The sequence below is a fragment of the Temnothorax americanus genome, unplaced genomic scaffold, assembly GCF_048541705.1.
Source record: "Temnothorax americanus isolate GAGA-0224 unplaced genomic scaffold, ASM4854170v1 Scaffold4, whole genome shotgun sequence".
NCBI classification, from domain to species: Eukaryota; Metazoa; Arthropoda; class Insecta; order Hymenoptera; family Formicidae; genus Temnothorax; species Temnothorax americanus.
In genome coordinates, this window is record NW_027509547.1 from 5550370 (window position 1) to 5571932 (window position 21563).

The 21563-nt window shown below is 41.1% G+C and overlaps 1 protein-coding gene and 1 long non-coding RNA gene across 6 annotated transcripts in view; one reads left to right on the plus strand and one right to left on the minus strand.

Moving 5' to 3' along the window:
• The window catches only part of Pdm3 (POU-domain protein pdm3), a 153366-nt gene extending 136449 nt beyond the window's left edge, over positions 1–16917 (minus strand). Inside the window, exons 1-2 of the mRNA XM_077415237.1 lie at positions 16819–16917; positions 14612–14650 (exon numbers count right to left, since the gene is read on the minus strand). The gene's annotated coding sequence lies outside the window, so the exon portion shown is untranslated. The remainder of the gene's footprint in view (positions 1–14611; positions 14651–16818) is intronic.
• LOC143902398 (uncharacterized) overlaps positions 1–21563 on the plus strand; it is a 122705-nt gene that overhangs the window by 22949 nt on the left and 78193 nt on the right. The gene's annotated exons all lie outside the window — the stretch shown is intronic.

Below are 21563 nucleotides of genomic sequence, written 5' to 3' on the forward strand. Positions count from 1 at the left end.
GCGCCGAACGAGCTTCCTTCGCGGAAAATCACGCGGCATTTGCGAGAGCCGTTGTTCATTATTTAAAGTGTGTTCGATATTTTTAACGCGCGTTGTCAGTGAGCAGACGTGAGCCTGTTTTTATTCCTTTCTTCCCTCACGGCAAAATTTATTTACGCTCTCCCCGTACGCCAGTTTCAATTCTTAATAACGAAATCGCATAATGGCCGGAAAATTCCAACAGTTTATGTACCGCGAAATAAAATTTAGAAATTCGATTAGCTGTTACGTTTCGGATTGAAATTCTATTTAATTAACAGGAAATGTAAAATAAATATTATATGTACTGCGATAATTTTATTGATAGACAAATCTATACATATTCGTATCAATGCGAAGTGCTGGATATTTAATTAACTTAAAGATTTCTTTTTTAATAGTTCGAAATAGTTCGAAAAGCGCCAGCGCATTCTTGTACGCGAAGAAACACTATATCCATCAAATATAGCGCGGCATCAAAGAGGGTAGTTTAATATTCATTTTTCTCAAGCGTCGGCGATAACGCCCGATACCGGGAGGAATCGGTCCAATAATAAGACCTTATGAATAATAAACTTCTCGACGGGTCACGCTTCCACGCCGCGCTCGCCGGCGCAATTCGCGATTATTTTGTAGCGGCGCACAAATTAAACTTCCGGCCATTAAAGGATTGATCCAGCTCGGAATGGAATGTAATATCACGGAAGGTGAGCGCCCGCGCCGCCGAGCAGCGGTGAGCGAGAAGGAGGGAGGCCGGGACGGGGGGAGGAAGAGGAGGTAGCGGAGGAGAGGGGAGGAGGGCGTCGGTGCGGGATCTTAATTATAATTCTTGGCCGCGAAGTTCCGGCGAAAGCCTCGCAAATGAGGCCGGCGCCCGTCTGACACAACGATATCGTGCCCACCGCGAAAAACCTGCCGGCTGACACTGAGCGCGGGTGTCGGAGGCGTCGTGGAGGAGGGCGAAGAAGGGCGTCGAGGGGGGCGGCGAGGGTGGCCGAGGGCGCCGAGGGGGGGACAAGAGGATGCGAGACAGAGATAGTACGTAACGTGCCGGCCGGAGGGGTGGCACGGGGCGCGTGGGTACGTAAAGGCATGCGAGCAAAGCGCGCCCCATTGCTATTCAAAACGTAAAAACCATTTAAAAATGTAATACCCGGCAGCCGAGCAAAAAAAAGTGCGCGCGTGATCCAACGTGTGACTTTGTAAGTAAAATATACTGCCCGCCCGGGGAAGCTTCGGTCAAATAATCGTGATTTATCGGGGTAAGGAATTTTCGTCTGGCGAAAAAAATGCTTTTTCGAAGCGTTCGCGCCCCTTCCCCCCTCCCGGCGAGTTATCGAAGAATCCGTTTCTAGGCTGTCGCTCGTTCTACGGGTCTGTGTGCGTAAATATATTAGGGCACTACCAGGAAGCGCCGCGTGAATTCGCTCATCACCGAGACGCATTAATTGCTTTCTTTGTGAAGTTTAGAAATAAGCATCGTTATCGCGGAGGAAACCATCGTATTCGCGTATTATACGAATATCAACGGAGCTAATTCTTTTTGCGCTCTATCGATTAGGCTGTGTGGAATAACTTGAAATATTGAAACGAATAATTTGATCGTCGTGCACAGTGCGAACAACAGCAATTCGATGTTGACGGCATTGCAACCTTTGGGTTTGCAGTATGGAAAACATGGGAGAGCCTGGGAAAGAATTACCGATTCGCCACGTAAAACGCGGTAGATTTGCAAGTGGAAGTGCGGCGCAGTGTTAATTGAATATATCGGATTCCTCGAGAATATCGTGGTTTTGGCGATAGGAAATGGATAGAGAAATAATTGTCGGAAACGCGGCCAGCGTGTTATATCAGTGCAGCTTCGTTTTGATTGCAATTATACTTGTAGAATTTGATACCGGATCGATCGAACGCGATAATCAATTTTCAGGCGCGTCTCTTTAAAAAAACACCCACGTCCGCGAGGCTTCCGATACTCTCGAAAAATGTTTTCTCCATCCCTTACTGCGTTAAGCCTTTTTGCAATAACGTTTCGTGTTATACATGTCTCATGCGCAAATAATTGAATGATGATCACACACGTATAATCCGATGCTATTTTCAAATTAATTATAATAATGTGTAAAATATAAATTTTTTTAACGCGAAAATAATTTATCGATACGCAATATTCTCCGATCTATACGTAAAAAATAGAATCGGTCGCGGTGTGTTTTTTGAATATACACATATATATTTTTAGAATTTATCGCGTTAATGTCAATCGGTTTTCGTTATGTATGGATGGCCTAGTGACGTGTGATCGACCGATTCGTTCGCATATAACGTGATTAATGACTTCTGCAAGAATTATTGGCTGCGGCAACGCCATTTGAAAATGAGGAAAAAATTCGTGGTCAAAAATTACTGTCATCATAGATTCTTCGCGATTTTTTGACAAACGGTGACTTTCGCCAATGAGGATGAACGCGGTGCAGTTTCGAAAAAGTAAAAATTAAAAATTAAAAATTAAAAAGTAATCACATTATTCTCACGCTTCCACTGCATACATTTTTGCATACTAATTTGTTGTATTGAAACGTGCGTGTAGAAAATTTTTTTTCACGTCGACAGAGCGCCGTAAACTTGTTTCGGTATATGCGCTTAAAGACGTTTTAATCGCTGTGATTACCGGCAGCTGCTTTAAATGCATCTCATTATGAATTTAAGTAAGGCCGAGGTAAATTACGAGGTTCATAACTTTCCAGATTATTCGCCGGTGCGATGCGCTAGTCTATCAATTTACGTTTTAATTAATGCTTTTCGTGCATAAGCACCGCGCGGCAGCATATCCTACGTAAGAATATCTATGTATAACTGTGCAATTTAGGTCGGAAATCTTTTTCATTCGCGGCGCGGCGCCGGGCTATCGGTAACCGGGGAATAAATCGTTGGTCTCCGCTTTTTATATCTGCGTAATAAAATTTGTATCTAAATACAAGGAGGTTAATATCACAACACGCGCTTTATTATTCATGATCGTCTGGTTTTACTGGTGGAAACTTGGTGCGATCAGTTTGTATACAACGTGCACGTTGATGCCTATCGATCGATAACTTTATTCCAACTCAGCTAATGGAACCGTATTATAGGACGTAATTCGGCGATGTGACATAATGTTAACCAAGCACGCGTATCTTATTGAGAGACCGCCGTTTCCGGACAGCCCGGATAATGAACTATAATTACGTAAGCCCAAATATTGCTTTAATTACACATGTCACCCGTGCACAATGTTTTCGGGCTCCTCATCGTCATGCCAACTTTGTCGATTGATGGCGTCATTAGTATTCTTCGTAACGCGCTATCCAAGAAATTCTCTCTCTCTCTCTCTCTCTCTCTCTCTCTCTCTCTCTCTCTCTCTCTCTCTCTCTCTCTCTCTCTCTCTCTCTCTCTCTCTCTCTCTCTCTCTCTCTCTCTCTCTCTCTCTCTCTCTCTCTCTCTCTCTCTCTCTCTCTCTCTCTCTCTCTCTCTCTCTCTCCCCTCTTTAACGACCTGTCCTATTACCGTAATTTATTAACTAGCAGAATATGCTTATCTCCCTATACGCGCTTCGGAATATTCGTCCTGATTCGCTCATTTGTTTGCGCCGTACATTCAGAAGCAGACTCCACAATTTTTAATTGCACCTGCAATTGTTCGTGATACGCTTACGGATATTCTGCAGCTCGTTTTAACGTTGCATTTTTAATTATTAAACTATTTTGACGACTGCTCGCATTGGCCTGATAAAAATAAAGGCAGATACCCAGCTAATAAATTGTATACAATTTATTCGGGAGAATCAACGTTCGTTAATTGATTCTTCCGATTTGCCGTACAATATACGTCGCGCGCTCGAACAATATTTTCCCCGTTGAAATTGCAATACTTTTCCTCGGCTCTTCACATATACTAACAATAAGTCACTCACGGAACAGCGCGGCGGCGCTCCGAAAAAGTTTATCGTTAAAACGTTAATAAATAATGTATCGCGCGTGCGATGCATAATATTGACGACACGCGACGGCTCAAATCCGATTTTCGTTTGTCATTGACTATTCAAAATAACAATCTCGAACACGTATATGTCCCCATTTCTCGATGCATATATATATACGACAATCCGTGTAAGTGGCAAATTACTAAACCCAATATAGTCGCGCCTGATATGCGTTCAATAATTAAGTCGGCCGGCATTACGTAACGTAGCTATGCTATAATAATCGCGTCTACGATTGAGGGCCGCTCGTGTGTAATTCGATATGATTATTCATTGCGGCAGGTGAATGCGACGGCAACTCCGCCGGTGATTAAAATAATTGGGAGCCGTGACCGCACGGCATCGAATCTCCGTTACAACTGAGTAATAATAAACACTTCCACATCAGAATTTTCGAGAAAAACGCTTTCGTCCTCGGAACGTTCCGTAAAACATCCCGGTCCGAGAGTTATTATTCGTGGCGGGCAATCGTAAACCAACCCGGTCATTGGCGATATTATGCTAATGACAACGGTCGACTCTTATCGGTGATCTGAACGTTCACGCTCGTTTTTGTAAAGTTTCTGGAATTTCACACTTAGGAGAATCGGCCGTAAATTTCGTCAAAGAAGACAATTCCTAAAGTGTCCAAACTCTTAAATCGTACTGAACGCTATTTCTGCGTTTCTAAATAAATGAAATTTTTTAAAAATATTATATTAATTAAAAATTAATTTAAAAAATCATTTATTAGGATTTTGTAGTTATTCGTTTGAGACTATCCATTTACCATGTATTCATTTAATTGTAAACATGAGGCTTCATCTAAATACCATAGTAGTATTAAAATTTCACAATGTTATCTATAGTCTATGTATTAACTTAATAATAACAAACTCGGCAATAATTTTGTATATAATACTGGCCAATATTACTATACTGGCAATATTTTTCTCATGCTGCAATGCATAACCCAATATAAGTAATCTAAAAAAATGTCTCTCGACTGGACCCTTCTCTATCCATACATAAATACTACAGCCTTCTGTAATTTAACGAATACTAAAAGCTTGGCCATATTTTTTTCCACGGTCCGAAACCCGCCCGCAGAGCGCATCAATTATCGATGGAAATTCGACAGTTGCCAAGTTTTCGAAATAAATTCGTAAACTTCGTCGCACGCGCTCCACGAGCGTTGTGATTTATCTACAAGCGTCTCGAGACTTCCCCCAAAATATAATCTTGATTTGTACTCCGGTTGCGACGGTTGATCGTTGTTTTTCAATCAGAAATTACGCGGGAAGAAGGGCCGTACGCATAACGACGACGCGAATTGGGAGATCCGAAAGAGTTAGAGGAGGCGCGTTTCTATCGACGTAATTCGATAAACGAGTGCGTTGATAGTCGGCTGGGATGGTTGGAAGGCAGGCAATTGGCATCGATACTTTCGATAGGTCGACGCATGTACGGCACCCTGATCCGGTTCGTTTCTCCGAGTGCTTCTACAGCGCTACGGTTCGGTGCAGGACGAGGGAAGGAGAGAAAGCGAGGGTGTGAGGAAGAGTACGGTGGAGGGGATAGAGACGACGAGGTAACCGTGGAGAACACTCGCGGGAGACGATAGCGGGGGAGGTTAGCTACGGTAATTAGTGAGAACGTATCGTAATTAGAGAAAATGCCACGTTTAATTGCTAATTGAGTTTCTGGCTGATGCGAGATCTAATTTTAATCACCTAATTACGTGACTACAGGCTGCGGGCTACGGGCAGCCGCCACCCTCGACCTCCTGCGAATGTGCCTGGCTACTGTGGCGTTCTGCGGCCGTATAAGTACTCGTCTAGTCGAATTGTAACGGGTGATACGCCACCAGTGCTGGTTAAAGACCGGAACATTTCACGGAACTCGGCCGGAAAGCCCAGCCGCTCGTAAAGCGTGTCATAATGCAGAATATTCTTCGGGCTTCAGAAATGCCGTGTTGACATGCACCCTTTAATCCTTTCTCTCGTCTATACTCATTAAATTCCATGCCAAAATCGTTGCACTTGTATAGAAACATTAATATTATCAAAGTATTAGAATAATATGTAAACATGAGTCATCTAAGATTGAAAGTAAGAAAGAGAGATTTTAATCTTACCAATTGTCGTCCGACAGAAGTACAATACAGTATACTGAAGAAACGAATCTTTCAAGTAAGATTCTCGGGGTGGAAAGTATGAATACCGCGCGAATTAACGAAGGTTCCGTGGGAACACGGCAGGTTGCTCCGTTTGTATATCGAGACACACGGTATACGGGTATCGTAACTTCCAGTCAGCTTCCTTCGTACGTGTACGTACATTTGAAGCGAATACGGGGAAATGTGGTTAGAAATTACATGCCGGGCGCTTATATACAGCGTACGGAGCGTGGAACAGGGGCTCTTATTAACGCGCGTATTAGCTATGCCGACTCACCCTTCTAATCTATACCCGACCTCGCGCCACGCGATTATTGGTTTCACGCGAGGACGGGTAGCTACATTATGCCTACGGGCTGATGCTAATTTCGGATACGACCGTGTTTCTAATCTGCGGATTCGCCGGTCTCTTTATTAACAGATTCTCGGGGCAAACGTTGACGCGAGCACAGAGTATCTTTATTAATGATTATACACAATGATATAATACTCGATGACGATTTCCCGAACTTTATGCCTGTCTAATTTAATCCTTCCTTTCTGCACTGCCCTCGTTTATCTTGCTCCCTCCGTTATGACCGTTATATTACAAAAATGCTAAAAAATCTACTTTAGATTATCAAATAAACAATCGAATGTTTTGAATGTATCTAAAAATACACTTGTTTTACTCGTTAAAGTATGTAGTAAAATATTATGTACGACAATACGTTAGCCTACAATTATTATGCAATTAAGATATTATCGGTCGGATATGAACGCGTGTAATGTATACATGGTTAACCGAATGACCGGTAATAAGCGGCGTCTAACGAAGATAATTCGCTTACTATGATTCCATCGTCGTTCATGGAAAATATACCGAAATTTTAGTTTACCTTAAAAGCCTTCACTTTCCCTCAAACGTCCCGGGTAATGACATTGAAAAATTACATTAGAGACGATGAAAGGGAGTGCGGGATAGAGTTCGTGTTCGCCAGAGTCGACGGGGCTCTTGCTTTTCCTTCCATTTAAAATAAAAATGCCGCTATCGCGCGCGCGGATCGAAACTTTCAATTCAAAACTCATCTACCTACTCGATTTCAATCGATTTACCTTACTAGGCTGGCTCTTATAACCGTCGAAAGTCCCATATTCCAGAAGAAAGTCTTACATCCCATTAGTTTATTCTTTGTATGCAGCAATTTTTCTATATTATTACACTCCATTTCTTTAATTATAAAACTCTGGTAGATTTAATGCCGGATCATTTTATCTTCAAATAATTGTAAACTGATTATTAAAGAATTTTACAGAAATGACGCATCGTTAAAGATAATAAGAAAAAAATTACCTTTATATGTAGTACAAGCTTCATATTTTAAATGAAAATTAAAGTCCAACACGTATTGTGTACAGCATAAGGAAAAATATTTAATTATCAGATATTTCTTTCTGATTACCCGATACAAATACTTCTATATGTAACAGATTAACAATAAATAATTAACGGTTCATAAAAGAAATAATCTTCAAAGAAATAAAATACTGTCAAGACAGCTTTAAACAATTACTAATTTCAAGTTAAGTTCCATTATACGTTCGTTCCGACCGTGCCAGCTTTTCAGTGCCGGTCAAGCCGCCGAAAGTCGCCAGTTCACAAAGCACAAACCAACTCGCTCGTCGACACTGAGAGCCCGTAATTAAAAATGTCAAAGTAACGAAGAGAAACCGTCTAAGAATTGTGGAATCCTCGAGCACCTTATTCGCGCATGTACCCCGTCGGTCCTACTTTCCAGACAAAATGCCTTCGTGATCGATAAGGCCATGCCCTGATTAAGGAGCCTTAGCGCAATTATGATCAACTATACATGATGCATAAAAGCCAAGTCAGATTTGAGCAATATCAAACCTCGCGGGACATTTTGCTTCTTCGAAGCGTATATCACTCATAATTTTTATTACTTTAAATGATCTATTGCTGATTTATTGTTGAATGATCTATTCCAACATATATCTTCTTTGGTACAAATTTTGAAATAAAACAATATCCTTTCTATATTAGCTTGAACCCTTGTTGTCAAAAATTCAATGTTTCACGTAAAGCGTCTCGGAAACTCAAGAAAGATAGCCATGAGATATCGAACGAGATACCCGCGACAATGTCGCTCGCAAAAAAACGGCAGCTCGTCGCGCATTCCTATCTTTCTCCCCGTGCGCGCGCTCTTAAAGTGGATGAAAAACAAAAAAATGGAACGCCTTATTGTACGCCGGTGAGACTGCAACTCAAAGGCTTAGAGCTTTGTACGTGGCTGTGCCTATGTGCGGCCACAACGGCGCGAAGGGTGCGCGCGAGAGGACGGCGGTGGTTACTACACCGTGTATGGCCGCGTGTACGTGCACCCTCGTCAAAGAGGCGGGGTGACGGAGGGGAGAAAAATACACCTAGCTACCTCGTTCATTTTTATCCCCTAAAGCAATTTCAGCATTGTTTTAAAATAGTACTTAGCAGGGTCATTGTATTATGCATGCGCCCTCGGTCTAGTGGACTGCGCTGGTGTGCGAGAACACTTGATTCCTCGCGCACGTGAGCCTCGCCCCATTGTTAACTCAGAAGGAGCGGCCGGCGGTGGGGCACGGCGGGGTCGGAAGAGGGTAACAGAAGGGATTTTCTTGGCCAAGATTTTTTTTTCACGGTGCTTACTTTGCTCATGAAACGCATCGCGCAGATGGATTTAGCGGACGGATTTAGCGCGGCTTCCGGGAAAGTTCAGGATGACTCGACCAAGTTGATCAAATAGAGATTTGAATATTTCACGTTCTGCAATCGCATTACATTTACTCGGTATTGTTACTTCGATAAGATTTACTCGGGTTATCTGCTTCTTGCATAAGCGTTCGCATTCTCGACCGCGACTTTTTGACTTGCCCACTGGCACTGCCAACGAAGTCTAGTATACGATTATTGTCTGCGATCTGGTAGTGGAGCGACTGCCTACCTACTCGACAAAGCAATATTGTATTCGAAAGAGAGCACCGCTCGGCAAGACTCATGCCCGCGGTAAGGTTCCGAGGACCCTCAAGAGAGATAAAAGCTTGCATATACTTACGAAGTACATAGGTATATGCTGAAATTTCTATGAACCGCAAAAATTTTGTCCATCGCCTAATAAGATAGGCCGACAATGTTACGTCAATACACCTTTCGAAATTTTGGTGTGTTGCATAACTTGTATCTTGAGTTTATAATTAACGATTCTTCCGCAAAGAACTTTGGGTCTCTAACTTAAATTTTGATTAAATCCGAATTATACAATGAGCCAAATTTTAATTTTATTAACCACTAATTATGTATTTGTTATCTCAATCGGTGCGTGCATATCATAAAAATTCATATTTGCGATATATTAATTCAGGTCATTTTATATAGTCATAGAGATTGCCAAAAGCATACGTCAGAGCTTAGCGGCATTTTCAAAACTACGACGTTAAGTACATGGTTGGGAGCGCGTGGCCAAAGGCGCTGGAACAGCTCTCTCGCGTTCATTGTTCGTCGCGTACATCCCTTACCGCTCGAATTCCATGTCCCCTCCGTCGTATCCCTGCCACCCTCGGCGAATCTCTCGCCGACCAGTCATGCTCCTCGCTCTCGTCTCATCGCCTGCACAGCGACTTCGCGAGGGGCTCATTTTCATTAAGAATTAAAGTTGAAGTCCGAGAGAAAAAAGTTTCTATTCGCCTTTTCCATGCAAATGAGATCGCGCTATCTCGCGCGCGCACAAAACTATCTCGATTCAAGCTAATGCGGAACCGCGAGGATTCACCGACCCCGAGATAAAAAAAACTTTGTCGGGATCTTCCAGGTTCTGGACGTGAATCATTAGCGAATCACCGCGTCGGGTTGTGCTCACTTTTCTTGATTAGCCGAATGAAATTGACTAACCCGCTCGCGGATTAAGATCCCGTCGCTAATTAATTAGTTGAGGACACGAGAGATGTGGATAATACGCTCGAATACTGACGTTGATAGCGCACTTGTTTCTTGAATATCTTAAGACACATCCTCCAAATGGACAAATTGTCATCCGAATCGCGCTTGTGTATATCTCAGATACGCGACGAAAGTTAATTAATTCACTTAGCAAACAAAACGACAGATATGACGCTGGTAATACTCGTGGAACAATTTGAAGAAACGGAATTTAAGCTTGCATGATGCTCGCGTAGCCGCGCCATATATTTCTCACTTCGGCGTCGTCTGTAACGCCGATAATTAAGCGACTGCTCTAATGAATCCCTATTCGCATGACTAATTTGCGCGGTAAACTGACTAAATAATAATCCGCGATATTTCTCCCCGGGGGAAAGCCTGGCGCGGTCGGTTGACTGCACCATATTGTGAAATATATCGGCAAAGCATATTATCGAAGTGATCCCGTATCGAGTCTAAAATTTGACAGATCAATACATCCAATATTCTTCAAGAACGGCCCTTATTTTACGAATGTTTCCGCGGCAACCTATTTCTGCCAATCGTCCATCCGACAGAGCGAGCTAATTGTTAATATTTTGCTGAATATCGTGAATACATTGCACTGAGCAATGTATGCAAAAATTACATCTATCAAGTAAACCGTGACGGACAAAACTGAAATTTCGATTCACGGTACGCTATCGGCTCGCAAAGTTATATTAGCAAACGACTTCAACAATCAAATCTAAAACCATAAGAACGCAAACGATTCGCATAGGGTTCGACTTCAAAGACCGCATCAAACGTTTAATTAACTCTCAGCCGCGAAATGAGAAGACGTAAAACGCGGGACAAAGCGGCGCTTGAATTGACGCGCCGCTACACTTTTGGCGCTGAATATTTTTCTATACATGCGATTCCCGTGGCTCGACAAAACGACCTCATTCATCCGGTCCATTAGCCTTGAGTGCGAGCATATTTTTCGCCGAATTCCGAAAGCGTCCCGGCGCGCCCGCTCCCGCCGCCCCCCGAAATGAGAGACCGTGACCATCGACGTAGCGCATTTTGTTAATTGAAATCGTTTCATCGATCACGAGCAACAAATAGGCCCTTTACGCAATGAGAGAACAGAGAGGAGGCGTTGTTGCCTGACGAGGGTGGGCAGGGTACCGATGGTTACGCGGACATATTTAGGGGTACTTCAAGCTCGTGACAAATGCTCCGGCGTCATCGTTTTCCTAGGTATCGTATAAATTAATAATTACCCGACGTCGCCATTATCGGAATTAATGCCGCTCAACATTATGCCAGTTGTTTCCCCGATAATTCACCGCGAACGTTGATACAGTTTGATCAGAAAAATCATAGGACCTGGACGCGGCGCAAGTTTTGTCCTGTCTCGCCCGCGCTCGCGCCTGCCGACCGATTAGACACTACGAATTTTCGAGTGGTTTCGCGAGCTTCTTGGTCAAATCAAATCGGACAGTTTTTGACGGACGAACCGACGCGCGACTCGCCCGCCACGCCCGGCGGTTATTTAATATTCGCTTGGCGCGAGGTGTCAATAAAATAACGATCTCCCATCAGGGTGTCACGAGAGACGAGATAAATATGGGTATTTGAGCGCGGCAGATAATGCAAACAAACCAACGGTGAGTTATGTTTCCCGCTGTATATACGGTTTGTCCGCAATTGCGATACGCTCCCCGTTAAATTTGCTTTGAATTACCGCCGATAGTGCGACATGGCCCGGGTTATTATTAGTCCGTGATTCGCGTACGGTCCATTAACGTGACCTTGCGGCATCAATCCCGATCAGAGCCTCTCTCCGAAGATCTTCAACCGGTTTCGACATTCCTTGCTATGAAGTTCTCCATGCGCTTCGCTCTCCTCTCTCGAAGAAACTTGGACCAGAAATATATACCTTAACTCTGTTTCCTAAATCTATATTTAGGTGTCTATTCCGAGAGTTTCGTAACGCGCGGCGCACGTGTTAATTTTTAAAACTTTACATTTATTTTAATGTGAGATAGCTTAAAAGGAATTTAAACTTTAAAAGGAATTTAAACTTTTTTATAACAGCCTAATTCGCATCGATGTATATACTCTCAAACTCTAGTTATTATTGCTTTATATTTCTTAAATGAGAACGACCGGCGCGGCGTGGCGCTTTATCGCGACGTGAGCCTAATCCGACCACGTAGGTAGATGGGCGATAGCCAAGCTGTCACGATAGCATCGAGCTCGATGTCTTGACGGTGAGGAGCAGGATGATCTTACGATCCACGATGTCAAGTGATTACAGCTATTTTGTGCCACTTGTACTTATTAGGGGTGATACGCCAGTCCGGGCGACTATTATGAGTGCTATATCTGAATCTCGGCCTCTTGAATGCCTCCATTTACCATTAAGCACATTACTATTATCCTATCACGCGCTCACTCGGCCAAAGGGACTTCTTTGGTTTGGTCATGATGCACGAAGCCATTTGTGCAAAGTGGCCGTTCATTACTAAATTATGCCGGTTTTATAGCATTACATTAAACCCAGCCTCGCCGTGCCGTAGGTACGGACCTTCGAAAAAACTCGCGTTGAGCGGAGGGGGAGGGAGGGTTACTCGTGCGAGTTTTCGCCATTCTGATTTTTTTTCTCCCCCCTTTCTTTTATTTTCCCCCTCTCTATCTCTCCCTCGTTTTCCGTAAGCGCATCAAGCGCACTGTGGACTCCCAAGCGTTTGTTTCGAGCACGCGGCCACTTAGCTCCCTCCTCTAATAACCGCAACACTGTTACCGACAGTCGTGTCTGTAATGCGCATATAATTAATGATAATAATGCGGCCGCGAGCGCGGACTACATCGCTCCGCCTGGTTTTTGTCCGTTGCACGATACGCTCCGTAATGAACCACCAAAGATGTCAGAACCAGTTCTGTATCTGCTTTCGGTCGCAACATCGTATACGAGTCTGTTAGATTACAGATGCGAACATTTACCCGTGATTCAGCCGCATAATGAACACCGTTGAATTGTCACTGAAGAATATTTATAGCCGTTTGATACAGGCACTGGCAAGAGAACGCAAATTCTAGCATCAGGATCGACATTAGAAACGCATCGATGATTCGCGCATTAATATGAAATCGTTAGATATAAACATATTAAAAACTTTGGATTTTTTAAAATCAAAAACATGCACATGTAACCGCTACAGATCGTATATTATATCATTACGTATCTAATAAATATAACTGTCTCTTATATTGGCGCTTTTATTTTATATCCGAAATAATTTAGTTTACAAACTATTATTTCTCGAAACGAATTTTACGGGTTACACTTTAATTACATCTCTCTCTCCCGTCTCTCTCTCTCTCTCTCTCTTCGATTTTAATCTAGTGTAGCAACCATCGCCTGCGCGAACAATGCGATACACTCGGGACACGCGTATTCGTAACAGCGTGTACTCAATATTTCCATTCGCTTCGAACGTTTCACTTACGAGACGAGACGATCCCGGCCGCTCGTGGTGCGCTGGGACCGTCGAATTTTTCGTGCTGCCCAGCAGCGTGCATGCCGCGTAGGATGCTTTGGGTACAAAACACGTGTCGGTAATTCAGCACAAACAGTCGCCATATAACTTTTATTTGCAAGATCGACGAGTAGCCTGATTGCAATCAGGCAAACGTGACCGAAAAATCCCAACGTGCGTTTCATATGGAGACCCAGTTTCGCCAGCGGCGACGCACTTTATTTCCTCCCTTTCTCTATAGCTTTTATATCGCGTAATACATACTTTATGCCGCGGCATTAAGGGGTGCCGCTGCCCCTCTCCCTCCCCCCTTCTCTCTCTCTCTCTCCTCTCGGACACGTACGACCAGCTCGTATTTGAATATGGGCTGTCCGCCGAAGATAACCAACGGCCTAGCGGACCATCCCCTCGCACCCTGACGACCACAGTGTCCGCCGGGGGTGCGCAGCAATGATCCAGCGGCTTTTAATAATATTTCCGAATTTTTTTCCTGACTCGTTGCCGCGGCTCATAGACGATTCTCTGTGACATTTTTTTGCGCGGTACGCTAATCCCAAAGTATTGCGCTCTTTTTGAAAGCGATTTGTGAAATATAAATAGACGGTAGCGCATCGAAATGACTTTTGCTTGTGTCACACGGTTTAGCTCGCGGGAATATCTGAATTTTTTCGCTCGTCCCAGACGCTATCTTTGCATGACCTTTTCCATTTGCTGGCCCTCGTAAAGCTAAGTATAACATGTTCGCGATTTGTCAGCAGTATTTTTAAGTTGTGTGTGTGTGTGTGTGTGTATCTCTTAACTTCATACACACTCACGTACTTACATACATATTACATATCTGATATTATTTTTTCTTGAACCCCCCCGTTACTTCAATAAATAAAATTTGAAATATTAAAGTTTAATAAAATAAAAAATAATATTGTATAACTCACCGATATGCAGCGGCGGAGTTACGTTGCAACTGCGTTAAACTGTAAAACAGAAATATATGTAAATTATAGCACAACGCCCTGAATAATTAATATCTAAAAGAATAATCGTTGCTCGCATAAAATTATTATAAGTAATTACTTCTGCGAGTAACAAATGAAATAAAAAATAATAATCAAGAGACACGGTAGTGTCTCGCGCCAAGTACGCGCGAAGCGAGACGCACCGTGACTCTTTTACGCGAACGCATGAGTTGCGAGTATCCGAGATTTTGAGATCTCAATAACGAGTGAACGGATCAACTTCTAAGTAGGTTCGATCGATAGCTTGGGGTTTGATTTATAAATAAGAGTCTTTTTTTTTCGTTACGTGCCCTACGAGCGAAGATATTGCAATGCAAAGACCAAATGTGGAAAATTTTTTTTTTAAGAAACGTCCACGTCGGACAAAAATGGCGGCTGGTGTGTCACTTTCCCATTTTTGACACGAGAGTGCACTCGTGCACTGTCGCAGTGCGTGACAGTTTTTTACAACCTAGAAAAGGATAAGTGTAAGTGTGTGATAGTCGTGACCGTTGCCGCGTCGTGACAGATAGTGAAATATATATAAGTATTGACCGTAAAGAGCTGATGCCGAGAGATCTTTAAGAAGGAAGGTGTATCTACAAAATCGTACAAACACGTACGTATATGCTGCCTTGTAAAAGTTGTCAAACTGTATGTTTACGCGAGCGTTACTTCTGTAGTAACTTACGATAATTTATGCCGGGATTACGATGAATTTAACGTAACGGGACGCGACGGACGCGAAGTAACGTAACGTGAACTTAAGAAATTACGATCGCCGTAATTTAAAGATAACCTTAATCTTAACCTTCTATTCATACCAAGCTGTCAAATCATTTCTGAAATGCACGCTGCTTCACGTTACGGCGATCGTAATTTCTTAAGTTTACGTTACGTTACTTCGCGTCCGTCGCGTCCCGTTACGTTAAATTCATCGTAATCCCGGCATTACTCGTTTACGCGGGATGAATTATCATAAGTTGCTACAGAATCTCCATTTACGTGGAGGAATTATCGTATAAGTTACTACGGAAGTAAAACGCTCGCGTAAACATAGTATACGTGACAGATAGTGTGTGTGTGTGTGTGTGTGTGTGTGTGTGTGTGTGTGTGTGTGTGTGTGTGTGTGTGTGTGTGTGTATGTGTACTACGTTTACGCGAGTGTTACTTCTGTAGTAACTTACGATAATTCACTCGTTTACGCGGAGTAAATTATCGTAAGTTACTCCGCGTAAACGAGTGAATTATCGTAAGTTACTACAGAAGTAACGTTCGCGTAAACGTAGTGTGTGTGTGTGTGTGTGTGTGTGTGTGTGTGTGTGTGTGTGTGTGTGTGTGTGTGTGTGTGTGTGTGTGTGTGTGTGTAATTAAAATTATTTATATTTATATTATACATGTATATAATTTATTTAGTATTTATAGGATGATCTCTCGGCAGCAGGACGAGAAAAGCGGAAAAGCGACAACAATATTTCGACAGATTCGATAAATCGTATAGATGACATGCCCTTTTTAGAAGAGGATGCGTAACACTACAAAACGCATGATATCAGTACAAAATTACCTTTTTCAAAAAAGGTAAAAAAAGGGCGCCAAGTACACGCGTGGTTGTTACCTTGAAAAAAAACCCAAGTGGTAGTATTATCATTAATTTTATTCAAAAATAAATAAAATTTATTCTAACCTAGGTGGTAGTAGCTTTATTAATTTTTAAACAAAATTATTAAATTATAAAATAAAAATATTTAATTAAAATAAAATAAATAAATTTTTCTTGTAAAAAACTTGGCGCTGCTTTTTTAAAAGGTTTTAAACAAAATTATTAAATTATAAAATAAAAATATTTAATTAAAATAAAATAAATAAATTTTTCTTGTATCTAAAAAAGCAGCGCCAAGTTTTTTACAAGAAAAATTTATTTATTTTATTTTAATTAAATATTTTTTTATTTTATAATTTAATAATTTTGTTTAAAAATTAATAAAGCTACTACCACCTAGGTTAGAATAGATTTTATTTATTTTTGAATAAAATTAATGATAATACTACCACTTGGGTTTTTTTTCAAGGTAACAACCACGCGTGTACTTGGCGCCCTTTTTTTACCTTTTTTGAAAAAGGTAATTTTGTACTGATTTACTCACCCGATGACTGCACCGCCGCGGCCGTCGTCCGAAGTGGTCCGAAGCCTCCCAAGCCTCAGTCTCCTCCTCCTCCTCCTCCTCTCATTGTCAGATTCGTTCGTCGCACTCGCACAACACAACACCTGCGAAAGAACAGTTAATTACGATAGTGTGTAAACCAAGACGGGATAATCGCACGACACTTCACATGCACTCCCGACGTGTTAATGGACAAGAAAAAATTAACATGAAATAAATAAATAATTAAAACAAAACATGGAACTCACGACCGCGGATTTCAATAGATCGCAAATACCAAACTTATGTTACGCAGTTGATAAATATTAAAACATGACCTTAATTACGAATGCATTCATTAATTGATTGCGATACCGCTCGATTCTCGAAATCGATTTGTTTCATGCGACGTTCTCTTTGTTCTAATAAATTCAAAAATGACTTTGGCGTACCAATACGAAATAAGTATTAATAATAGTTTTACATTAATCGTAATAAGACGAGTTAAGATTCAATCAAAAATATACGATCAAAATTTAATATTGCAAACGAGATATATTTTAAGTACCTACATTAATTCAATGAGATACACGTATAAATAAACGCTCAATATCTGTTTCACGTTACTTGAATCACGCGATCCGCGTATTATTCCGCGCTCTCAATCCGAAAGTGATGAGCAAATTAACTCCAAATTACGTCTAAATCAGCGAAAAGTTCGAAGCGGAATGAAAGACAATCGAATCTAAATACCGTTACAGGAATTATTATCGCCCATTAAATGCCGCCCAGTAAAACCATCTTATAATTTTATTTACAGTAATTTATATTTATAGTTTAACCCAACTTATCGTTTCGATTCTTAAATGAAGTAAATAAAAAAATCGCGCAATAAATCGTGCTCACTTCGACAATTAAGCGACAATTCGTCTCTATCGCGAGAGTTACCTATTCTCGCGGGTTTATAGTCACTAGGAACAATCGAGTCGGTGTCTCCCTAGTACCGGACGCGATCGCATTACGATGGATAATGACTGTAATGAGGCGACACACGAAGCGGCTTATCAACCTGTAAACTCGAATCTTGCCGCGCGAATGATAACACGGCGCGCGTGGCGGCCTTGCGTACGACGTAACGTGCTGTTACCAAAACAAACACCAAGGCCGTAAATACAAACGCCAGCCAGCCTACGCTTCCACGAAATATTTAACAAGTTATGGAATAAATGTGCGCCGAAATATGTACGTCCTGCTTTTTCTATCCTAAATTATTTCGATAAATGAGCCATTGCGTATGTTTTGCGCTTTATTCTGCAGACTTGTCTAATAATAAGATAATAACTTTTAAGGTTTTGTTCAACTAAACTGATGCGCATTCTTATTTTATTAATCAAATAAAAAATTTTTTTGTCAATTAAGATTTAAGTAATAACATTACTATTCCAAAACGCTCTAATTAATCATAGACGATAATGAGGGTTGTCTAAGAGTCTAAGCTATCAAAGAGAAGCGCAAAATTTGTTTTACTTATTAAAATTAATTTCAAATACACACAAAAGAACGATATATTCGATATTACTTATTACGTAGAACGTGAAATATTTCGTGACGGTGAGACCGACTCTCTGGTGTTATAGCCTTGGTGTTTGTTGGGAACGTACGGCGCACGCAAGGCCGCCGCGCGCCGTGTTATTATCATCGACGCGACGACACTCGAGCCCATAGGTAGCGACGCGAAGCCGCTTCATTCCCCCTCATTTCCCCATTGAAACGCAAGCGCATCAAGTACCATTATTTCTTACGAATAACTAGCGAATTATTGCAGTAACCCCCGCGATTGACGACGGTCGCGCGAACGTATTGAATCGTGAGAAATGCATGCTGTGTCTCAAGACAAACTACATTTGAATTTTTCAATCGAATCGCTTTTGTGAAATAAATATCGCGATATACATATGTCGAATATCAAATATTGCGATAAATAACGATCAGCGTCAAATTCATTTATTTATTAAGTCATCAAGCCAAGTTTCTCAGCACTCGTTTATAAATATGGATCTTAGTGTGCTAAAATTTTCGTAAGGTAAAGGTACCAATGCCGGGACACTTAAGACCTATGACCTATGTCTGGACACCTTTATCATTTTAGTTTTCAAATAAGTATAACGCAAATTAAAATAAAAGATAAAAATATAATACACAAAAATATTTTTATCTTTGATTCTTTGATTTTAATTCGCGTTATAACTTATTTAAGGACTAAAATGATAAAAATGTCCAGAAATAGATACGTGTCCAGGCATTGGTACATTCACCTTACTTAGGATATTTCGTGACGGCATTACATAATCGATCGCACCTATGTCGGAATCTCAGTTAGTCTCAATTCCCGCGAGACGCGTTCGATATTAATCAATAAAATATTCGATTCAAAGGGAACCCGCCATCATACGCGGCTACGAATAAAAGTTTGTCCTGATATAAAGTCGGCTCGATTAAAAATTATTTTAGTTGCAGGAAATGTAAACTTTTATTTTCGCAAAAAAAAATTGTAATTTCCGCAACAAATCTCATCGATCGTTTCAAATATATTTCGCTTACGGCTGCGCAAATATTTATCCATCGAATCTAATTTTTCTGATAAGGAGGCTATCGGGCAAAATATTTTTTTCATTATGCATTTAACCGTTCCTTTGGTTATTAATATGACGGTGTCTATTGAAAGCTTTTATCTTATATCTATATGCACCTATCGCTTGATTTTATACATACGTATAACAGTCACGTAGCAGTAGAAAATTAGAACCTATCGTTAAATTTAACTACATTTTACTGATAACTGAGTTAATATACATAAAAATACCTTGGATATATTTGTACTGAAAACAATACATTTATACAGCGTGAAATGAAATTTTGATTTTTCAACCGGTATTACATCAGTTTTTATTACGATGACATTCATTGAGCTATAATTTACGGGAAAGAGACAGATTCGGCTATTCATTGTAATTTCGCGTTTTCTGCTGCTGTTTATCGCACTATCGTTTTTAAACACTGTTACATCAGGTTCGCCGCATAATGCAAGAATAAGAGAGTGGCCCCGTTGCACTCAGGGGAGTGAAACCACACTGCGGTTCGTTCGACGGTGCGTCCAAACGACTCTTTGCAGCCTGCCGACCGCTTCATTATCCCTAAAACTACGGAAAGGCGTACATATGATCGTTTCATTCGCATACAAAGTGAGTCTCCGCGTTCTTATGGTTATTTATCGAGCCGTCGACCCGCGGAAAATTCAGGCAGGGGTGTCCGCCGACAAAGGAAAAAAAAGCGTTGCGTATGTGTGGCGCGGGTCGCCGCCATTTCTGATTGAATCCAGGCTTGGAGCTTATATTTTGTCATCCATTGGCGCCGTCGGCGGCATGAGTGCAACTAAAAGAGTCGAAACGGCGACGGGGGGTGCCGTAAGGGGTGCAGAAGGGAGCCGTTCGTGGAGTGAGCGCGCTTCGAATCGAGTGGGGACTGTTTGCCAACCCGAATTTTAAAATCACGAATTTTTAAAAAGCACCCCGCGGCCAGATTATCTCCGCTAACGCAGTTACGTAGTCTCGATGTGGTATACATATATATATATAGATAGGTATGTGTTTGTACATATGTATATACATATATATTTGACTTATATACATATATGCTTTATATATATATAAAGTTATATAATACAATATGTATGTATATGTATGTATGTATATGTGTGTATTTTTACACACACATCGTTACCGCATTTATCCTGCGTATCTGTAAATGCATTGAGCTACACCAGTCCCTCTACCAAAAAATTTGATCATTTTTCACCTTTCTTCTTTCATATCCTATCGAAATATCACCGGAATGCTTTCGTATATTTCCTCTTTCTCGTTTGCCGCTTTCCTTCCTCGGCCCGTTAATGCTATAAATGATGATCTTTTAATTTCTTTTTGATTACCTGTATATTTTGGAAATAATCCGATTTTTAATATATACGTTGAAATTTGAATAAAATGTTTTACGAGATTATACAACTGAAATCATTCAGTGAATAAATAATACGTGTATCAACTGATTTGACTGACCAGTTAAGCCCCTTACACAATAGCAGGCAACAGGCAATAGGAACAGGAAATAACCAAAAAATCGTTAATTACAACCTAAGAAATTCGAATACTATATGATTGGTTGGCAACAGGCAATAGACACAGAATTTCCAACGTGACGGAAACTCTGTGTCTATTGCCTGTGTCACTGTTTATTCTGCATTTATACGTGATTTCTGATTTCTATTCCCTGTTCCTATTGCCTGTTGCCTGCCATTGTGCAAGGGGCTTTAAAGGGTGTCAAGTATTTATCGTTACTATATAAATATTTTAACATATTACCATATAAAGAAAAGATCTTTCTCTGCAGTAGAGCTGAAATTGTATTTATACGTATATCGTACATCGATTTTCTTTACCGTAAAAAAAGTGTTCCATTTCTTCTATACAGAGCTTATCACAACGATATGTCATTAATCATTTTATGTTTCACGCATTTCAAACAAAGAATAGAGTGTTCTATATTCGCAAAAATAATTACTGTTTACTGAGTAATTAACGTATATATGTGAATACCAGTGGGGAGGGATATACCGGGGGAAGAGGCGACCGCGTGAATATTTAGCAACAGGCGCTTCGGCGAAATACGCTTCGCGTATTCGCGGAGGTTCCACT